General features: G+C 46.4%; 1 protein-coding gene across 1 annotated transcript in view; it reads right to left on the bottom strand.

The window, feature by feature from the left end:
* LOC144798125 (uncharacterized) overlaps positions 1–21,627 on the bottom strand; it is an 81,935-nt gene that overhangs the window by 53,833 nt on the left and 6,475 nt on the right. The window lies entirely within an intron of this gene.

The following is a 21,627-nucleotide window of genomic DNA, read 5'->3' as shown; positions in this document are numbered from 1 at the left end:
TGGGGGTGAGTCAGATTTTGTTTTGCCGGCTGGAGGGGGTGGGTCGGGTTGGTTTGTTGGCTGGTGGGTGGGTCAGGAGTAGTTTTGTGGGCTGGGGTTGATTCGGTGTTGTTTCACGTTCTATGAGCCTCCTCGGTGAGCAGCCCTATATCTCACTCCTGCCTTGAAGGGGAAGTAAATTGTTTCACCAAGTGTAACTCTTTCACTTCACATTGAAGGCCTGTAGTGGAGCGAGCTCTAAACATGATGATTGTACAACTATGGGAAAGAGATCACATCCCTACTTTTTTTTGAAGAAACTAAACTGATTGTCAACAAAATTGAGAACATCCAAATGACAACTCTTTTCATGAAAGTGAAAACTTTAAAGTAGGCACTATAATGTGCTCACTACTTATCCTCCCGAACTTTTAAACTAACATTGTAAGTTGGGAAGAAACCGCGGGGCAGATCTAAAAGAAACTAACGCAGCAAGATGAAGCAAGTCATTTTGCTGTGCTGCACTGCGTTAGTTTCAAAGCACAGGGATGCAACATATTTACAACAGTATGTTGCATCTCTCTGCTTCCCCTTGCGCTGGCACACAAACAGCTGCCATGCGCCGGCGCAGGCATCCTTGCAAAGTGGTGCAAGGATGCCTGCTTCATGGGGAGATTGTTCTTGTGCAGGAAGGGGCACCTTCTGACATTCTGACACATTTCCAGATTTAGGATTTCTTGTAAATCTGGAAATGCATCAGTGGACATGGGTGTTGCGTGGGAACACCCATATCAACACCCATGTCCCGCCCCTAACACGCAAAGTGTTTCATGAACTGGGGCGATACTTACGAGCCCAGGTTAAGTCACGCAGAATGACTTTACCTGTGCTTGTAAATATCACTCAGCAGGCTACGCCACAAGTGCCTCATGCAACTAGATGCACCGCGGCACATGGGGATTGTAAATCTGCTCCCATATATTTAGGTCCAATCATTTCTCAGTCATCAAGCAAAAACATAGTTCAAAGGTCACTACAAAAACTCTTCTCGCTCCCTGTGTTTTTAGTAGGTGACACTATATTGTTTCCTCTCCTGTTTTAAAACATTGCATGTCTTATGTTTTACCTTTGTTCACCTGCAGCTTCTTTTAGAATCGGGACTTAACTTGTGAATTTTCACTCAAATAGCTTTACTCATCTTTATTTCAGAAACTCAAACCCTGATAATGACAATTAAGCATAATACCTCATTTACACTTACAGGCATGAAATCAAAACTCACATTGTTGGACATCCTGAATTGAGTAAAATTCAAATTTCAACTGTGGTTGATGGTGCTCACTCAACTAGACTGTAGACAATTAACTAGGAATCAAGAAAGAAAAGTAATGAGTTGAGTCAAGAACTTCAGTTGTCACAATAATTTTAGATCAAAGGATTTCATGAGCATTGAAAGTCGGAGATCAGTGGCTTAGCCTCCCATAGTAGGCAACAGTATACAATATATGCTTTATAAACACTGGAGATTCAAGACGGGCCTGTGAACTACGACCTTATTTTTTAACATGAATAATTTCTGATGTCTAAAAGGGATTATAAGAGAAAGAATATTATCTCTATATCCAAGGTTCAGTTCAGGGGAGGCGAGAGGAGAAAAGAAAACTTGATTCTCACCTATGCTGTTGTTATACTAAATCCCCAAATACCAAAATATTTCAATATCATTTCGCCAAATAGAATGAGAAAACACCTTCACTGCAATGTGCTGTACAAAAGAATTCCTCACTTCTCATCCCTAAAACCCAGACCTTAAGTTACTGTTTTCATAAAAGGATTGGCCTATATCAGAAACTGTGGGGATTCCTATTTTCATCAAGTAACACTCCCTTTCTATAAGTGACTACTAAAAAATTGTCTAGACTTGGGATGAAACATGTTGGCCCTATGGAACCTTGTAAATGATTTTTAACTATCCCAAGTGCTTTTATTACATGGAATCAGCTTCATTTTGCTATATGAGAATAATGCCCTAAAACATCACCTGCTTGTGACACAACTATTCTCTGTCTACTACAGCGTCATTGTTTAAACATATTTTTGGTTGCTTTTCAAGTTGCAAGTTAAATGTATAATATGAAGGAAATAGATGGTAAGAGCAGCTCAAGATGGCACCTAGGCTGTTCAAAAAGCCTTTAAAATGACCTAATCAGCTAATTTATAAGTTACTGGAGTAAGTATGTAGATGAATCAAAATAAGGAATGGGCAGGTTTCTTGGAGGGATTGTAGTTGGCATAAGCGACTTGTAGGGGAGCATTACACTCCTCCTGTTCGCAGAATGGATGTGTGGGTGACAATGATATTTTATGAATGCAGGCCACCCAGTGCCCCTGTAATAGATTATGTGTGTGTGTGTGTATATCTTTGAACTGGATGTGAGGACAGACGTATTGTGAGAGTTCAATGAGTTGGAGTTGGAGGGTGTAGTTGGAGTTGGAGGGTGTAGTTGGAGTTGGATTGTGGAGTTGGAGGGTGGAGTTGGAGATGGAGGGTGGAGTTGGAGGGTGGATTTGGAGGGTGGAGTTGGAGTTGGTGGGTGGAGTTGGAGGGTGGAGTTGGAGTTGGAGGGTGCAGTTGGAGTTGGAGGGTCCTATTGGCTATGGCAATGCTTTTTGGTAGCAAGCAAGGACAGTGCTGTTGTGGTGCTGAGTGCTGATGTGGTTGGGCTGAGTGGAGTGGCGGTGTATTAGAGTGATGTGGTGGTGTCCCAGAGTAAATTGGTGGTGTCCCAGAGTGATGTGGTGGTGTTCCTGGGTGATGTGGTGGTCTCCCCGAGTGATGTGGTGGTGTCCCCGAGTGATGTGGTGGTGTCCTTGAGTGATGTGGTGGTGTTCCTGAGTGATGTGGTGGTATTCCCAAAGTGATGTGGTGGTGTACCTGAGTGGTGTGGTGGTGTCCCCGAGTGATGTGGTGTTGTCCCTAAATGATGTGGTGGTGTTCCTGAGTGATGTGGTGGTGTCCCTGAGTGATGTGGTGGTATCCCTGAGTGATATGGTGGTGCCCCTGAGTGATGTGGTGGTGCCCCTGAGTGATGTGGTGGTGTCCCTGAGGGATGTCGTGGTGTTCCTGAGTGATGGAGGGTGGAGTTGGAGGATGGATTTGGAGGGTGGAGTTGGAGGGTGGAGTTGGAGGGTGGAGTTGGAGTTGGAGGGTGGAGTTAAAGGGTGGAGTTGGAGGGTGGAGTTGGAGGGTGGAGGGTGGGTTGGAGGGTGGAGGTTGGAGTTGGAGGGTGGAGTTGGAGTTGGAGGGTGGAGTTGGAGGGTGGAGTTGGAGGGTGGAGTTGGAGTTGGTGGGTGGAGTTGGAGGGTGGAGTTGGAATTGGAGTTGGAGGGTGGAGTTGGAGGGTGGAGTTGGAGGGTGGAGTTGGAGGGTAGAGTTGGAGGGTGGAGTTGGAGTTGGAGGGTGGAGTTGGAGTTGGAGGGTGGAGTTGGAGGGTGAAGTTGGAGTTGGAGGGTGGAGTTGGAGTTGGAGTTGTAGGGCAGAGTTGGAGGGTGGAGGTGGAGTTGGAGGGTGGAGTTGGAGTTGGAGGGTGGAGTTGGTGTTGGAGGGTGGAATTGGAGTCGGAGTCAGAGGGTGGAGTTGGAGGGTGGAGTTGAAGGGTGGAATTGGAGGGTGAAGTTGGAGGGTGAAGGGTGGGTTGGAGGGTGGAGGTTGGAGTTGGAGGGTGGAGTTGGAGGGTGGAGTTGAAGGGTGCAGTTGGAGTTGGAGGGTGGAGTTGGAGTTGGCGGGTGGAGTTGGAGTTGGAGAGTGGAGTTGGAGTTGGAGGGTGGAGTTGAGGGTGGAGTTGGAGGGTAGAGTTGGAGGGTGGAGTTTGCGGGTGGAGTTGGAGTTGGAGGGTGGAGTTGGAGGGTGGAGTTGGAATCGGAGGTTGTAACTGGAGGGTGGAATTGGAGGGTGGAGTTGGAGGGTGGAGTTGGAGGGTGGAGTTGGAGTTGGAGGGTGGAGTTGGAGGGTGGAGTTGGAGTTGGAGGGTGGCGTTCGAGGGTGGAGTTGGAGGGTGGAGTTGGAGGGTGGAGTTGGAGTTGTAGGGTGGAGTTGTAGGGTGGAGTTGGAGGGTGGAGTTGGAGGGTAGAGTTGGAGTTGTAGAGCGGAGTTGGAGGGTGGAGTTAGAGTTGGAGGGTGGAGTTGGAGTTGGAGGGTGGAGTTGGAGTTGGAGGGTGGAGGTGGAGTTGGAGGGTGGAGTTGGAGTTGGAGGGTGGAGTTGGAGTTGGAGGGTGGAGTTGGAGAGTGAAGTTGGATTGTGCAGTTGGAGGGTGGGGTTGGAGTTGGAGGGTGGAGTTGAAGGGTGGAGTTGGAGGGTGGAGTTGGAGGGTGGAGGGTGGGTTGGAGGGCGGATGTTGGAGTTGGAGGGTAGAGTTGGAGTTGGAGGGTGTAGTTGGGGGGTGTAGTTGGAGGGTGGAGTTGGAGGGTGGAGTTGGAGTTGGAGGGTGGAGTTGGAGTTGGAGGGTGGAGTTGGAGTTGGCGGGTGGAGTTGGAGGGTGGAGTTGGAGTTGGAGTTGGAGGGTGGAGTTGGAGGGTGGAGTTGGAGGGTAGAGTTGGAGGGTGGAGTTTGAGGGTGGAGTTGGAGTTGGAGGGTGGAGTTGGAGGGTGAAGTTGGAGTTGGAGGGTAGAGTTGGAGGGTGGAGTTGGAGGGCGGAGTTGGAGTTGGAGGGTGGAGTTGGAGTTGTAGAGTGGAGTTAGAGTTGTAGGGCGGAGTTGGAGGGTGGAGTTGGAGTTGGAGGGTGGAGTTGGAGGGTGAAGGTGGAGTTGGAGGGTGGAGTTGGAGTTTGAGGGTGGAGATGGAGGGTGGAGTTGGAGGGTGGAGTTGGAGGGTGGAGTTGGAGTTGGAGGGTGGAGTTGGAGGGTGAAGTTGGAGTTGGAAGGTGGAGTTGGATTTGGAGGGTGGAGTTGGAGTTGGAGGGTGGAGTTGGAGTTGGAGGGTGGAGTTGGAGTTGGAGGGTGGAGTTGGAGGGTGGAGTTGAAGGGTGGAATTGGAGGGTGGAGTTGGAGGGTGGGTTGGAGGGTGGAGGTTGGAGTTGGAGGGAGGAGTTGGAGTTGGAGGGTGGAGTTGGAGTGTGGAGTCGGAGGGTGGAGTTGAAGGCTGCAGTTGGATTTGGAGGGTGGAGTTGGAGTTGGAGGGTGGAGTTGGAGTTGGAGGGTGGAGTTGGAGGGTGGAGTTGGAGGGTGGAGTTGGAGTTGGAGGGTGGAGTTGGAGGGTAGAGTTGGAGGGTGGAGTTGGTGGAGTTGGAGTTGGAGGGTGGAGTTGGAGGGTGGAGTTGGAGTTGGAGGGTGGAGTTGGAGGGTGGAGTTGGAGTTGGAGGGTGGAGTTGGAGTTGGACGGTGGAGTTGGAGGGTGGAGTTGGAGGATGGAGTTGTAGGGTGGAGTTGTAGGGTGGAGTTGGAGGGTGGAGTTGGAGTTGGAGGGTGCAGTTGGAGGGTGGAGTTGGAGGGTGGAGTTAGAGTTGGAGGGTGGAGTTGGAGTTGGAGGGTGGAGTTGGAGGGTGGAGTTGGAGTTTGAGGGTGGAGTTGGAGGGTGGAGCTGGAGTTGGAGGGTGGAGTTGAATGGTGGAGGGTAGAGTCAGAGGGAGGATTTGAGGGTGGAGTTGGAGGGTGGGGTTGGAGTTGGAGGGTGGAGTTAGAGGGTGGAGTTGGAGTTGGAGGGTAAGTTGGAGTTGGAGGGTGGAGTTGGAGGGTGGAGTTGAAGTTGGAGGGTGGAGTTGGAGTTGGAGGGTGGAGTTGGAGTTGGAAGGTGGAGTTGGAGGGTGGAGTTGGAGTTGGAGGGTGGAGTTGGAGAGTGGAGTTGGAGGGTGGAGTTTCAGTTGGAGGGTGGAGTTGGAAGGTGGAGTTAAATGGTGGAGGGTAGAGTTGGAGGGAGGATTTGAGGGTGGAGTTGGAGGGTGGGGTTGGAGTTGGAGGGTGGAGTTAGAGGGTGGAGTTGAGGTTGGAGGGTGGAGTTGAGGTTGGAGGGTGGAGTTGGAGGGTGGAGGTGGAGTTAGAGGGTGGAGTTGGAGTTGGAGGGTGGAGTTGGAGGGTGGAGTTGGAGGGTGGAGTTGAAGGGTGGAGGGTAGAGTTGAAGTTGGAGGGTGGAGTTGGAGTTGGAGGGTGGAGGTGGAGGGTGGAGTCTGGAGTAGGAGTTGGAGTTGGAGGGAGGAGTTGGAGGGAGGAGTTGGAGGGTGGAGGGTGAAGTTGGAGGGTGGAGTTGGAGGGTGGAGTTGGAGGGTGGAGTTGGAGTTGGAGGGTGGAGTTGGAGGGTGGAGTTGGAGTTGGAGGGTGGAGTTGGAGTTGGAGGGTGGAGTTGGAGGGTGGAGGTTTAGTTGGAGTTGGAGGGTGGAGTTGGAGGGTGGAGGGTGGAGGGTGGAGTTGGAGTTGGAGGGTGGAGTTGGAGTTGGAGGGTGGAGTAGGAGTTGGAGGGTGGAGTTGGAGGATGGAGTTGGAGGGTGGAGTTGGAGGGTGGAGTTGGAGTTGGAGGGTGGAGTTGGAGGTTGCAATTGGAGGGTGGAGTTGGAGTTGGAGGGTGGAGTTGGAGGGTGGAGTTGGAGGGTGGAGGGTAGAGTTGGAGGGTGGAGAGAGAGGGGTAGGGAGGAGAAAACAAGAAAAGCGTACATCAAAGGAAGGGTGGGAGGGAACGAGCATATGGGGGTGTGAGTGAACGAAAGTTAATTGCTGTAAGAGGGGGAGCAGGAACTGAGGCGAAGCGCGCACTGGCGAAAGCAGTCTGCTGCTTTCAAGTCAATGCCAGATGCCTGCTTCGCACTTGAATGCCTCACATGCACTGGCCATAAACCGCATTCCAGAGGTCTTTGGTAGACTTTTCTTTTCCCCTTACTATAATCTCTCATAGCGATTGCTAACGCAATAGCTAGGCTCCACCTAATGAGGGGCATCAATCAGATCAAAACTATTTTATTCATAGTGACTTGCAAAACCCACCACAAAGATTGTGTGCATATATTAACATTGAAGGCAATGCTGAACCATCTACTGCCCTAACCTCTGCAGGAACATTCTTAGTGATCAAAGGTATCTCTAATGATTGTCCAAACTTGATAACCATATAATTCCCTGAGACACCTAAACCTGACCTGAAGTCCTGAAACCAATTCTATGTTTACTCTGACAATCTTTTACATAATATCCAGATTTACCACAATACAAACACATTCTTTGTACACATCTTCTTTTCGTTTCTTCCTTTTGCAAAGCTCATATCATAATAAATTGCAAGGATTAAAAATAAAAAAAGACTGTTATGAACGGAGGTTTGCTCCCTGGGCCGGGGCCTATGTTGGCACCGCGAATGTCACATCTGCTGCTGACTGCGCCAACAATACGATGCAGTGCCAAACGATGCCAACTACCAGCATGCAAGGGGAAATTGCAAAAAATTATTCAGGATGCAGTCTGACACTAGGGAATGTTCTCATATAAAGAATCAGCGTCTTGATAGAGTCTCTACCAGCTAAAGCGTTATGGAATGTAAGTAACTTGTTCGTCAAGATGTTAGTTTTCACCTCTGTTGTAGGTAGGGTCAGGTGAAGGACCTCCTCAGACCCTAGGCACCACAGACATAGTTCATGGGGATCTGTCACAGACATTGGTTTTCAACCTTCCCTGAAATGTTTACGCCCTGTTGATTTGGTAGGTGACATATTGTCCCTGGGACTCTGAAAAAGAACGTTTTGGGAGAAAAATAGTTGTCAAAGAGAGGAGGAGTAAGCTCTGTTTCCGCCTCAAAAAGCATGTATACAAAGGAACTGGCATCAGCATGCCTGGATGGTGGTTATTTACACCCAAGTCTTCTGAGTGGAACAACGTCAGAACGGAGGTGCACACCGCCATCTACTGGTATACAAGAGTACTGCTGCTTTTAAATATCTGGATCCAGTCTGATGCCTACCAGAAGCCTTAAAACAGCAGCATGTCATGACAATTTTATTTGCTCTAGCATCATCCATGTCGCCATGACTGTCACAGCAACCTGTTGCTTTCATTGAACCCCCAAGTCTTACTTTCCAACCATTCAGTAAAAGGTGGAAATCCATTAAGGAACTATTTGTCTCATCATCTTAAGAAAAGAATGGTAATTATCCGAGCTTCTTTCTGCAATGTCTATGAAAATCTCAGTTTTTGTCAAGACCGTAGGGAAGGATTATGCATAGTTTAAAGCGTACTCACCACCGACTGTACTGCATAGCTTTAAAATAAAACCACTTAAACGTAGAATACCCACACCACTTGACATCCTTGAAAATGTTGTCCAATCCAGCTCCCACTACCAGGGCTTTTAGTGCCTTGGAAACTCCTGTTGATTGTGGGTCACACCTGCAAATTTCTACCCTCCCTTGTTCAATCATCCACCTGATGCATCTGTTTAAGGTAGATGAAGACATTGTAGTGCCGACTGGTCTTGATTCTGTTGTCCTCTTGAAAGTTGTATGAAGTGTGTATCAATAGCAAATTGATGTTGCTAGAAAGCATGTAAGAAAGTCTAAAGACACTGGAGGAAAGGTTTTAACTCAAACCCTAATAAGAATGTCATTTCCAGATTTTAAAACCTATAAAATAACCATTAACACAAAACATTCGACTCACTTTGTGCTCAGAGTAATAAGTTCACCTCTCGGACTAGACAGATTTTGGAGATTGTTAGAGAGTTTGGCCCACTCACTGTGAAAGATGTAAGTCTCTGCCCTCCTACACTTTATACAACCAACTCTATTACTTTTTTGCAGGAAGCATTTTAGAAATTAGCTCACCCTCTGCAGACCCCTCAATAACATTTTAACTGGACCCTACTTCTCAAGGAAACACTTTTATGCGTTATAAGCCTATAAAATAGGAAGAGCTAATTGAGCAGCTGAAAGAGATATTATCAAGATCTCTTCTGGATATCTGTAAGATGAAGATCATTCACACAGTTTGTGAAATTATTTGAAATAAACTTACAGAATTAATGTATCAGGCCAGGTACCTAATGGGTGGGAAAATGCTGCTGCCTTTGGAGCATAATTAAAGTTTATGTCAATTACCGACCTGTATCATTTTTATCGTTTGCCACCAAACTGAATCAGGTTTTAGACCAATGCACTCCTCTGATTAAGCCTTGATGACCAATGCCCTCCATCTGTTGCATTCCTGATTCTTTTAGGCCTTTTGGCTTCTTTTGAGTCTGTTTCCTATCCAGTGCTTAACGCGGATAAAATCAAACTTAGTAGTGCGCAACAAACTAAACAGCTGGGTTAACAACTGTTGGCTGGATAATCAATCATATAAGTCAAATATCACACGAGTTCCTCCAAAAGTTTCTTTAACCAATAAATGATGAAGTCGGCACAATCTGGAGTGTTATCAAAGGGTAAAAAGCTTTAGAGCAAGGGGATCTGGAAAGCCCATCTTGCTGCAACATTAGGATTCAAGGTCTTGCGTGAGTGGGAAAAGATATTCAGACTTACATTCAGAAGCTACTCCCACACATTGTGAACAACATTGTTAACATGCACTGTACATACATATGTTCGAATGTTCCTCACCCATTACTGTACCCATATGTGATGAGTTCCAACACCTACAGGAGTCCTGCACATGTCTTTGCATAATTATGTAATGAATATTTTGCCTCCCAATACTGTATCCCTCTTACCCAAAATTGTGAAGCGCTCTGATACCCGTAAGGGTCACGTTGGCGCTATACAAAACTTTATAAATAAATGTTTGTGCCTTGCGCACCAGACTCAAACATTTTACCGCCGACCTGACTGTGAAATATCTAGTCTGTTATGTGACTTGTTCACCAGCCATTAATATTTTGCTATGTATGACTATAAGGGAGAGCCATTAGCATGAATACCGAATTCCAAATCCTGTTATTGCTATGACAGAAAAACTGGGAGAAAAAAGTTGTTTCATACTGTTGCAAACTGATAAATCAGTTCCAGGTTATCCTGCCATGGCTCTCAGAGAGCCTGTCAGCATTGGATGAAGAGCAGAGAGCACAACTTGGAGCAAGGAAGGAAAGGAAAGCTCTAGAGAGAAATGTGGTAGGGTAGCCAGAGGCCAGGAATAATGTTTTTATATTTTGGCAGGAGAAAGATTTAAAGAGAGGTGTGGTGGGAGGCAACATACCAGGCTTATCAGTGAGTAAGGCAATGGCTTTTGCCTCAGGGTTCTGAGATGCATCAAAGACAAGGCCAGACTGGGCGTAGCGGGCACTAGGTTTTTCCCCGGTGAGTCGCCAGTGTGAGGGATGGTTTTGGCCTGTGGGGTGTTGTTTTTGTTACAGGTCCGTTTTTGCAGCACAGCTATAATATCGGACCCTGTAACAAAATCCTCCGAAACCGGCACTGGCAAACAACTCGGTCTCACCCCTAACCCCCCAGGCGGTCCGCCGAGCACTTTGCTGGGTCTAGTTTTGGTTCTCAGTCCAGCCCTGATCATAGACAACTCAAGCTTCCATCTCATCATCTATTTGATGCTACCTAGGACCCCTGCGTGCAAAACATGGCAGTTGTGTTAAATGATCGCTAGTCCGAAATGTTTAGTTGATGCATGAGAAATTGCAAGAGATCTAATTCAATAATCAGCTTCAAAATGTATTAGTGGGTTAAACGGATAATTTCACTATAAATATTATTCCGCTAATAGGAACAAAACAACATGTAAAGGGTGATGGCCCTTTGTGGTTCAACTTAAATTTGAAGAACTGTAAAGTGTCCTTTATGGCTAAATATTTTGGGGAAAATATACAAGTGATGATGGCACTTTGTTGCAATAACTTTTTTTTGCCAGGTGCACACGAAATTCCTATGGTCCTGTTTAGCCTAAGAGTGTTATGTTAAAATGTCTGATTTAAGCACCATTAGCGACAATCATTTGAAAAGGTCTGGATAGCGATAATTGAAAACCCTGCGTCAATGCCCCCTCTGCCACAAAGGATAGATTCATTCTGAGGTCATCCATGTGGTCTCATTTAAAAGAATTCCTTGCACCTGAGAGACCTCCCAGGCATGTACTGATAACTCTGCTTTGGCTTCATTCATAAACAAATAATTTAAACTGACCAAGCGTTAGAAACTGGGTGAGAGGGGTGGAAGCACCACTCAAGTAATAAACATAATCCTTGTCTGGTTAACCACAAAAGTCACTAAGTAAACCTATGCTTAACCTCTGGTGCCTTGGCACAAGATCACTTATGCTTAAGATAGGGTAAATGTGTATAGTACTTATGCAGCACGCAAACAAAGTAATAAAGTGATAACACAACGCAAGACAAATCCCAAATCTATTGATGTTGCTAGAGCTTCTCTTTGGCAGTCATTGCAGTCTACTGTGCTGGTGCTGGTTATCTTGACTGGGAGTGAATGTTTGATTCATTCAGCTCTCCGTCCATCATTTGTTTGCTGAGCACTTTTGCTGTAAGTGGGATGAGTAAGCCTAAATGTGTGTCCTTTACTGACTGTGCCACTGGATTTAAGCTAGCCTAGCTGAGACGGGTGATGCTCCGAAATTGGTCCTATGATACTTTTTTCGGGTCCAAGGAAGGCCTTGCTTGACAGTACAGGCTGGACCGTTCCCATGAGAAGCAGGATCAACACTGATTTGTATATGGCTGGGTCTAAACTGGCATGACATGGAGAGCAAAAGAGCAATGGGTTTAACCCACATTTCTTAACTGGGGATGAACGTTTGGTTCGCATAGCACTTTTCACCCTAAGTGAGACGGGTATGCCCAGACATGGGTCCCTTGCTCACTGTCGCACTGGATTGAAGCTACCATGGCTTATGAGGGATGATACTCCGAAATCGGTCCTAGGATGCTTGTGTCTGGTCCAAGGATGGCCTGGCTTTTCAGTTCGGTCTAGACTGTTACCATGAGACGCAGGTTCACGACTGTTTTGCATTTGGCTTGATCTAAACTGGGATGACATAGTGAGCACAATAACAATGGCTATAACCCAGATCACTTGACTGGAGGTCAACATTTGATTCATTCAGCATTCCGTCAATCATTTGTTTGCTCTGAACTTTTCACGTTAAGTGGGATGAGTAAGCTCAGAGGTGTGTTCCTTGCTGACTGTGCCACTGGATTCAAGCTAGCTTGGCTGATGAGGGGTGATGCCCCGAAACCGGTCCTAGGATGCTTGCTTCTGGTCCAGAGAAGGCCTTGCTTGACAGTTCGGGCTGGACTGTTCCATGAGGAGCAGGATCAAGACTGATTTGTATATGGTTGGGTCTAAGCTGGGGTGGCATGGTGAGCAAATGAACAATGGATTTAACCCAGATCTCTTGACTGGGGATGAATGTTTGATTAATTCAGCATTCCAGACATCATTTGTTTGCATAGCACTTTTCACCCTAAGTGGGACGGGTATGCCCAGACATGGGTCCCTTGCTCACTGTCGCACTGGATTGAAGCTAGCATGGCTGATGAGGGGTAATACTCCAAAATCGGTCCTAGGATGCTTGTGTCTGGTCCAAGGATGGCCTGGCTTTTCAGTTTGGTCTAGACTGTTAACATGATAAGCAGGGGCAAGACTGTTTTGCATATGGCTGTGTCTAAACTGGGATGGCACTGGGAGCAAAATATCGATAAATTTAACCCAGATCTCTTGAGTGGGTATCAATGTTTGATTCATTCAGCAGTCCATCCATCATTTGTGTGCGTGGTGCTGGATCTAGGAGCAGACATGAAGAGCAGGTCGTCGCAGGAGATTCACGCTGGCAGGCATTGCAGATGGTTGTCGGGTGACATGAGGAGTCCATTCGCAGTCGCACAGTGGCCAAAAACTTCAGAATCTTCACCTGGGACTCAGGACTTGTGGTTTCAGATAAGGAGGGAACACTCTGATGGTAGCCAAGGGTCCATGACTTGGATGGGCACCTATTAGGGATCAGAGTTCACTCCAGCAGAGGCCGGCAGTAGGGCTCAGGCAGGCCCAGTTGGTGCTGGTCAGCTTTGCAGTTGCAGGGAGGCTCCTGGAAGCATGCCTTGTCCCTTTAGCTCAAACAGGAGGCCAGTCAACTGACTCTTGGAGTAACTTCCATGGAGCCTGGGCCCAAGTCAAGCAGGTCCAATCTTCCATCTTCAAATGGCAGGACAGTTCTTCTTCCTAATCTTACATAGGTCAAGGAATGTTCTGATGAGAGGTTTTGAAGGTACCACTTTTATTTTCAGTGCCAGTCTGCAGGCGAGGGATGTCCCATTTGTCTAAATTTCACTCTTTCCTATATTTGGCCCAAAACTGTCCAGGGTGACAAAGGGGAGACAGTGAATCATGCCTTTAAGATATTCTCATTATCAGGGCATGTAAAACTGAAGTAAACCATTGCTACTTTTTAAATACACTGCACCCTGCCATATGAGCTATTAGGGCTTGCCTTAGGGGTGACTTATAAGTATTAAACAAGAATGCTTAGGCCTAGCAAAAGGCATGTTGTGCCTGGTTGAAATGGAAGTTTAGTTAAAAACTGTACTACAGATTTAATGGCAGAAGTAAGATATGTTTTGCAGTGCTACCTTAGTTAGGAAGAGGGGGGCACAATGAATGCGGCAGCCCACTAGTAGCATTTAATTTGCAGGCAATGGGTACATTTAGTGCCATGTACTAGGGTTTTACAAGTAAATTAAATATACCAGTCAGGTGTAGGCCAATTTTACTCTGTTTTAAAGGGAAAGTACAATCAGTTTGCCAGTGATTATCAGGAGCAATGTGCACAGAGTCCTAAAAGTCAACATAACTGTGTTCAGCGAAGGAAGGCAAAAATCTGGGGTGACCTGGCTTAGAGGGCAAGTTCGAACACCAACTCATTCTGTTGCTGCTTTTAACATTTAGAACTCATATTACCAGCCCACTAAATAGTAATATTTCTGCAGGTTGTAAGGCAGACCAAGAGATATTGAAACCATCACCACTGACATTGATTAGATGCAAATATACCTCATAGGTATCTCATCTTTTCCTATTTGATAGGTCGACAAGCCCAACTCTAACGTCAACATATATTAGATATCTCTAGATGGTAAATAGTGTTTGAACAGAACACAAGTAATCTTTCTTCTTTTCCCCACAGCCTATAATTTTTTCTCCTATACCGTACCAATGCACAGGTTCATAACACGGGTGTACAGCCTGACAGCCCTCAAACACAAGACTCACATGAACAGACAGAAGGAAGAGCAGAGTTTAAAAACAACAATACCAGCCCAACAGTGCAGCAACAAACACAACGTACCTGTAAACGAAATAGCTAAGCAAAAACTAGATATGCCTGTAACATTTTGAGGACAATAAATCAACAAAAGTATTTTTCACTTCAGAACATCAACTCTGAACCACTAAGGGAATGTTTGACAATAAAATAAATTTACAAATTAGGTAGGTCGTAATATGTACAGACTTCAGCCCCTATCAATTAAAACACTTCACGCACAATTACCACATTTATAGATGTTTTGAAAATATACAAGCAAACACAACCAATCATAAACAAATTAAACATGTTAACATAAATAATAATCTTTTTTTGAAATGAGAAATCATCTAAACTGGTGCTTAGTGAACAAAATTCTATGGGTACTTAGTTTAAAGCTAAGAAAGAAGAGGATCAGAGAGACATCTATGATTGTCGTAGGAACTATTATAGATAACAATAAAACTACATACTCAAGAGGTGCGTGTTTGAGTGTATGTGTTTGTGTACCTAGATAACTCATGTTGTTTACTGAGAAATAGATGGCTGGAAAGTCATGTGTGTTCCATTGAAATAAATTGAGTGCAATGTTAGTATGAAAAGTAAACCTGCGTATTTTTCATACAGATTAATAAAATTGTAAAAAATACTCATTAGCATAACTCATATGTAAAACATGTTCCTCTATATTATTAAAGAGATGTAATATCAGGGTTTCTTTAATCCTAAACCTATACTTTTAACCCTCTTCACCATAGCCTTAAAAAGATTCCTGAAATACACAAGCCATACCCTTAGGCCCTATACCTTAAACTCAATGTGTTAATCTCTGTTCCCTTAATCCATTAACCCTATACCCAAAAGTGTCAATCCTAATACCGTATATCCCACAATATTAAACCCTAGCACCTATAACCGTCATAACCCTCACTCCTAACCTTTTCACTCCTTAACATTATACCCAAAACCCATAACACTTAAATCTGTACCTCAAAATCTTAACTATTATACCCCTAAACCTCTAACCTAAAACCACATTACCTCACATCTATTCCCCTAATGCATAAACACTAGTCCCTGAACTTTAACGTAAAGTTTCATCATTTGTCCCCAGTATGTGTGTGTGTTTATGTAAGTGCGCATGGATTCTTTAAATACACAGGCCTTTGGAGGTAGAACAATGTCTATATTCTATTTAAGTTTAATATTAACACAATGTTTTAGATTCAAAACATCACAGATATCCCATCCATTAAATTTCAAGTGTATTATAATCTAAAGCACTTGTAACATTGGGGAAGAAGTATCTGTCACATTTTGACTGAGTATCCCAACCACAAACCTCTACATAACACCCTCAGTCAAGCACTCTAACACATAAATGACCTTACCAGTTGTAGTAGTATTCAAGCTCACTAATAAATGTCAGTATTGAAAGAAATTGCAGCTCTCACAAGCTAACACAGCTCCAACTGCCTCCTTCCAAGTCTCCAAGGAAAGTGACCACTGCACCAGAGATCTAGAACTCTTAGCCTCAGTTTCCTAGGCAGCACTAATGGAGCCCTTATGACACTATCAGCAACCATCTGTTTGTTATGTTTCTATTTCTGCTCCTTGGCAATGTCTGATGATGTCACACACACAGAATCTGGAGAGGTTGGAAGATGAATTGAGAATCCTGGTGTGTGGGAAATTCCAACAAACAAAAGAAGCAGGATTATCCTTATTTAAAATGCAGAAAGGTCATCGTTCCTCAATATGGGAATGCCCACAAGATTTTGAATTCAGGTAAGCTTTGTTCCAGTGGCACAGTGTCACTGAAACCACGTCTGGACATACACTGTGTCACAGGGACAAAGCTATACCTATTTGATGAGCCCTAACCAGGGTAAAACCACTCCTGGGTTGCTTGGTTCCGGTTCAGGGAGAACTTAGCCTGTTCTCATTGGAGCAGAGTCAAGAGTGATTTGCATATGGTTGGATCCAAACTTAAGTGGCATGGTATGGAAAATAATGATGGATTGGGATGCGTCCCAAGTAATTACCAATGAATGAGATTAATTCAAACATCCATGCATCACTTTTCCGTACACTTTAATGAAAAAGCATACATTGTTTATTAACCATGTACATCATGGGAAGGGTTTCCTAATTTACAGTTATATTTGTTGTCAATTCTTGTGGAGTATTGCTATTTTTTTTCAATGTTTTAAACCATTTGAAAATGGTTGTAATAACCAAGCGTGCAGTGTGCAATTTGCACACTTTTTGCATGTTGTAATAATTTTTGGCCACTATTTTGTGTTGCTTTTATTATGAAGTATTATGATAGCAACATTGTTTGATATATCTTTGCTTTATTTCCTGCCTAATGCCTCTGCACTAAACCTGGACGGAGTTTGCGGAGTTTCACTATGCGGCACTATGCGAACTGCAAACAAATCTCCGCCGCACTAAGCAGAGCTATGCGAGTGGCGGAGTATGAGAGGAAAACGCTGTTTGCAGTGATTGGACAGTGCCGAATGCTTGTCCGCACTGTGCAATCATTGCGAACGGCACCATGCACAGTGCAAGTGGTCTCTGCTTTCCTTTTGTGCCGCTCAAGTAGATTTTTACTCGCGCGCCAGCTTTCTTAACGGGAACGGGCAGCTTCTCAACGCGAGCTGTCACAAGCATTCGCGACCACTTGCAAGAGAAACCTGTTGCCCCCTGCATTGAGAAATCTTGCCGGGATGTTGATTTTCCAAGCTCGCGCTCGCCAACTTGATGCTGACGATTGCTAACGAGGTAAAAAACTCTGCTACACAACGCGAAGTGGAGTTTTTTGGAACTCAGTGATCTCCGATTAACGCGGAGTGCAGGAAAAGTGAGGTTCAAGAAACGCTTAGGAAGACGCGTTTCAGCCTTCACATGGCTTCATCAGTGCTGGTTTCAATGGCTCCTTCTTCCAGGGGGGCCAAATGCACAGATTTAAATATCGTGGCCACTCCCCACCAGGGAGTCTCTCGCCCCTCCTCAGCCCAACGATGTTCAGGTGTCCTGCGCACAAACCAACCAGGCAGATGCATGCTGGGGCTGGGAGTACTCAGAGGAAGCCCTTTCAGTGACGGGGCATCTCCTAACAACATGTGAAGTCCCAACTGGTTGGCTAGGGATCCCAAAGCCGCCAGAGGTACCTGGAATGATTATGCCTTCCTATGTCCCCTTCTCAGGCAATGGGGGGCACGCGTTGCAGTTTCATGCAGCTACCAGAGTTCACAGGCTCTCAGCATTGTTCCAGACTGAGAGGGAGGTCGTCAGCCAGCGCCTGCTTCCTGGCGAAACATAGACACCAAAACTTTCTCCCAGGTAGGGAAAAAGGGACGACACAGCTCCAGGGATTAAAAAGGCTTTAATAGCTCTTGTTTGGTGCAAGTAAGTGAGGTCCATGAAACGCTTAGGCAAACGCGTTTCAGCCTTCAAATGGCTTCATCAGTGCTGGTTTAAATGGCTCCTTCTTCCAGGGGGGCCAAATTCACAGATTTAAATATTGTGGCCACTCCCAATCAGGTGGTCGCTCGCCCCTCCTCAGCCCAACGATGTTCAGGTGTCCTGTGCTCAAACCAACCAGGCAGATGCATGCTGGGGCTGGGAGTACTCAGAGGAAACCCATTCAGTGACGAGGCATCTCCTAACAACATGTGAAGTCCCAACTGGTTGGCTAAGCATCCCAACGCCGCCACAGGTACCTGGAATGGTTTTGCCTTCCTATGTCCCCTTCTCAGACAAACAGTGTTGCCTCCTCGCTCCCAAAGTATGGAGGGCAAAATGTTGCAGTTTCATGCAGCTACCAGAGTTCTCAGGCTCTCACCGTTGCTCCAGACCGAGACTGCGGTGGTCAGCCAGTGCCTGCTTGCTGCAGAAACATAGACACCAAAACTTTCTCCCAGGGAGGGAAAAATGGACGACACCGCTTTAATACCTCTTGTTTTGCGCAAGTAAGTGAGGTCCATGAAACGCTTACGCAGACGTGTTTCAGCCTTCAAATGGCTTCATTAGTGCCGGTTTCAATGGCTCCTTCTTCCAGGGGGGCCAAATTCACAGATTTAAATACCGTGGCCACTCCCCATCAGGTGGTCCCTCACCCCAACGATGTTCATGTGTCCTGTGCTCCAACCAACCAGGCAGAGGCATGCTGGGGCTGACAGTCCTCAGAGGAAACCCATTCAGTGACGGGGCATCTCCTAACAACATGTGAGGTCCCAACTGGTTGGCTAGGGATCCTAACGACGCCACAGGTACCTGGAATGATTTTGCCTTCCTATGTCCCCTTCTCAGGCAAACAGTGTTGCCTCCTCTCTCCCAAAGTATGTGGAGCGATGAGTTGTAGTTTCACTCAGCTACCAGAGTTCACAGGCTCTCAGTGTTGCTCCAGACCGAGAAGGCGGTCGTCAGCCAGCGCCTGATTGCTGGCGAAACATAGACACCAAAACTTTCTCCCAGGGAGGGAAGAAGGGACGACACAGCTCTGGGGATTGTAAAGGCTTTTAGAGCACTTGTTTTGTGCGAGCAAGTGAGGTGCATGAAAGGCTTAGGCAGACACTTTCCAGCCTTTAAATGGCTTCATCGATGCCGGTTTCAATTGCTCCTTCTTCCAGGGGGACCAAACGCATGGATTTAAATATCGTGACCACTCCCCATCACATGGTCTCATGCCCCTGACCAGCCCAACGATGTTCAGATGTCCTGCTCTCAAACCAACCAGGCGGATGCATGCTGGGGCTGGGAGTCCTCAGAGGAAGCCCATTCAGTGACGGAGGCATCTCCTAACATGTAAAGTCCCAGCTGGTTGGCTAAGGATCTCAACGCTGCCAGATGTACTTGGAATGATTTTGCCTTCGTATGTCCCTTTCTCAGGCAAACAGTGTTGCCTCCTCTCTCCCAAAGTATGGGGGCGACACGTTGCAGATTCATGCAGCTACCAGAGTTCACAGGCTCTCAGCGTTGCTCCAGACCGAGGGCGGTTGTCAGCCAGCACCTGCTTGCTGCTGGCGAAACATTGACACCAAAACTTTCACTCAGGTAGGGAAAAAGGGAAGACACAGCTCCGGGGATTAAAAAGGCTTTAATAGCTCTTGTTTTGCACAAGCGAGGTCCATGAAACGCTTAGGGAGACGCGTTTCAGCCCTTCAAATGGCTTCATCAGTGCCGGTTTCAATGGCTCCTTCTTCCGGGGGGGGGGGGGGCAAACACACTGATTTAAATATCATGGCCACTCCCCATCAGGTGGTCTCTCCCACCTCCTCAGCCCAACGATGTTCAGGTGTCCTGCGCTCAAACCAACCAGGCAGATGCATGCTGGGGCTGGGAGTCCTCAGAGGAAGCCCATTCAGTGACAGGGCATCTCCTAACAACATGTGAAGTCCCAACTGGTTGGCTAAGGATCTCAACGCCGCCAGATGTACTTGGAATGATTTTGCCTTCCTTTGTCTCCTTCTCAGGCAAACAGTGTTGCCTCCTCTCCCCCAAAGTATGGGGGGCGACGTGTTGCAGTTTCATACAGCTACCAGAAATCACAGGCTCTCAGCGTTGCTCCAGACCGAGAGGGCAGTCGCCAACCAGCGCCTGCTTCCTGGCGAAACATAGACACCAAAACTTTCTCCCAGGTAGGGAAAAAGGGACGACTCAGCTCCGGGGATTAAAAAGGCTTTAATAGCTCTTGTTTTGCACAAGTATCTAAAGTCCATGAAACGCTTAGACAGATGCGTTTCAGCCTTCAAATGGCTTCATCAGTGCCGGTTTCAAGGGCTCCTTCTTCCAGGGGGGCCAAACGCACAGATTTAAATATCGTGGCCACTCCCCATCAGGTGGTCTCTCGACCCTCCTCAGCCTAACGATGTTCAGGTGTGCTGCACTCAAACCAACCAGGCAGACGCATGCTGGGGCTACAAAAATAGTTTTTTTTTTTACAATATCTTTGGGGCCCTTTGATGAATCTTCGCAAAATTTTCAAAACTAATGAGGTGCTCCGTTCAGCTACTGTCTTGAAAGGTTTGTGGTGAATCGTCAAGTGGGGACCGAGAAAAATGGATGGTCCCAAAATCCATTTTCTCCATGTTCATTTCCATAGGTAACTTTGGACAAGGCTACAGCCTGTAGTCCTGAACGGAATTGCACTAAATTAAGCAAGTTCAGACTGGACTGTTTCCATGAGGAGCAGGATCCTGACTGATTTGTATTTGGCTGGGTCTAAGCTGAGGTGGCATGGTGAGCAAAGGAACAATGGATTTAGATTAATTCAGCCTTCCAGCCATCATTTGTTTGCATAGCACTTTTCTCCATAAGTAGGATGGGTATGCCCAGGCATGGGTCCCTTGCACACGGTGCCACTGGATTGAAGCTAGCCTTGCTGACGAGGGGTGATACCCCTAAGCAGATACTAGGATGCTTGTTTCTGCTACACGGATGGCCTGGCTTGGCCATTCGACAGGACTGTAACCATGAACAGCAGGGTCAAGACTGTTTTGCATATCGCTGTGTCTAAACTGGGATGGCATGGGGAGCAAAATAACGATGAATTTAACCCAGATCTCTTGAGTGGGGGGTCAATGTTTGATTCATTCAGCATTCCATCCATCGTTTCTTTGCGTGGTGCTGGATCTAGGAGCAGACATGAAGAGAAAGTCGTCGCAGGAGATTCAAGTTGGCAGGCATTGCAGACGGTTGTCGTGTGACATGAGGAGTCCATTCAAAGTCGCAGAGTGGGCAAAAACTTGAATCTTCACCTGGGACTTAGGACTTGTGGTTTCAGATAAGGAGGGAACACTCTGATGCTAGCCAAGGGTCCATGACTTGGATGGGAACCTGTTAGGGATCAGAGTTCACTCCAGCAGAGGCCGGCAGTAGGGCTCAGGCAGGCCCAGTTGGTGCTGGTCAGTTTTGCAGTTGCAGGGAGGCCCCTGGAAGGTTGCCTTGTCCTTGTAGCTCAAACAGGAGGTCAGTCAACTAACTCTTGGAGTCATTTCCATGGAGCCTGAGCTCAAGTCAAATAGGTCCAATCTTCCATCTTCAAATAGCAGGGCAGTTCTTCTTCTTAATCTTCCACAGGTCAAGGAGTGTTCTGATGAGAGGTTTTGAAGGTACCATTTACATTTTCAGTGCCAGTCTGCAGGTGAGGGATGGCCCCTTTGTCTAAACTTCACTCTTTTCTATATTTGGCTCAAAACTGTTTAGGATAACAAAGGTGAGAGAGTGAGTCATGCATTTAAGATATTCTCATTGTCAGGGCATGTAAAACTGAAGTAAACCTTTGCTACTTTTTAAATAAATTTCACTCTGCCCTATGCGCCATTAGGGCTTGCCTTAGGGGTGACTTACAAGTATTAAACAGGAATGCTTAGGCCTAGCAAAAGGCTTATTGTGCCTGGTTGGAATGGCAGTTTAGT

The sequence above is a fragment of the Lissotriton helveticus genome, chromosome 12 (genome assembly GCF_964261635.1).
Source record: "Lissotriton helveticus chromosome 12, aLisHel1.1, whole genome shotgun sequence".
Classification (NCBI taxonomy): domain Eukaryota; kingdom Metazoa; phylum Chordata; class Amphibia; order Caudata; family Salamandridae; genus Lissotriton; species Lissotriton helveticus.
This window is presented reverse-complemented; position numbering and strand designations above follow the sequence as displayed.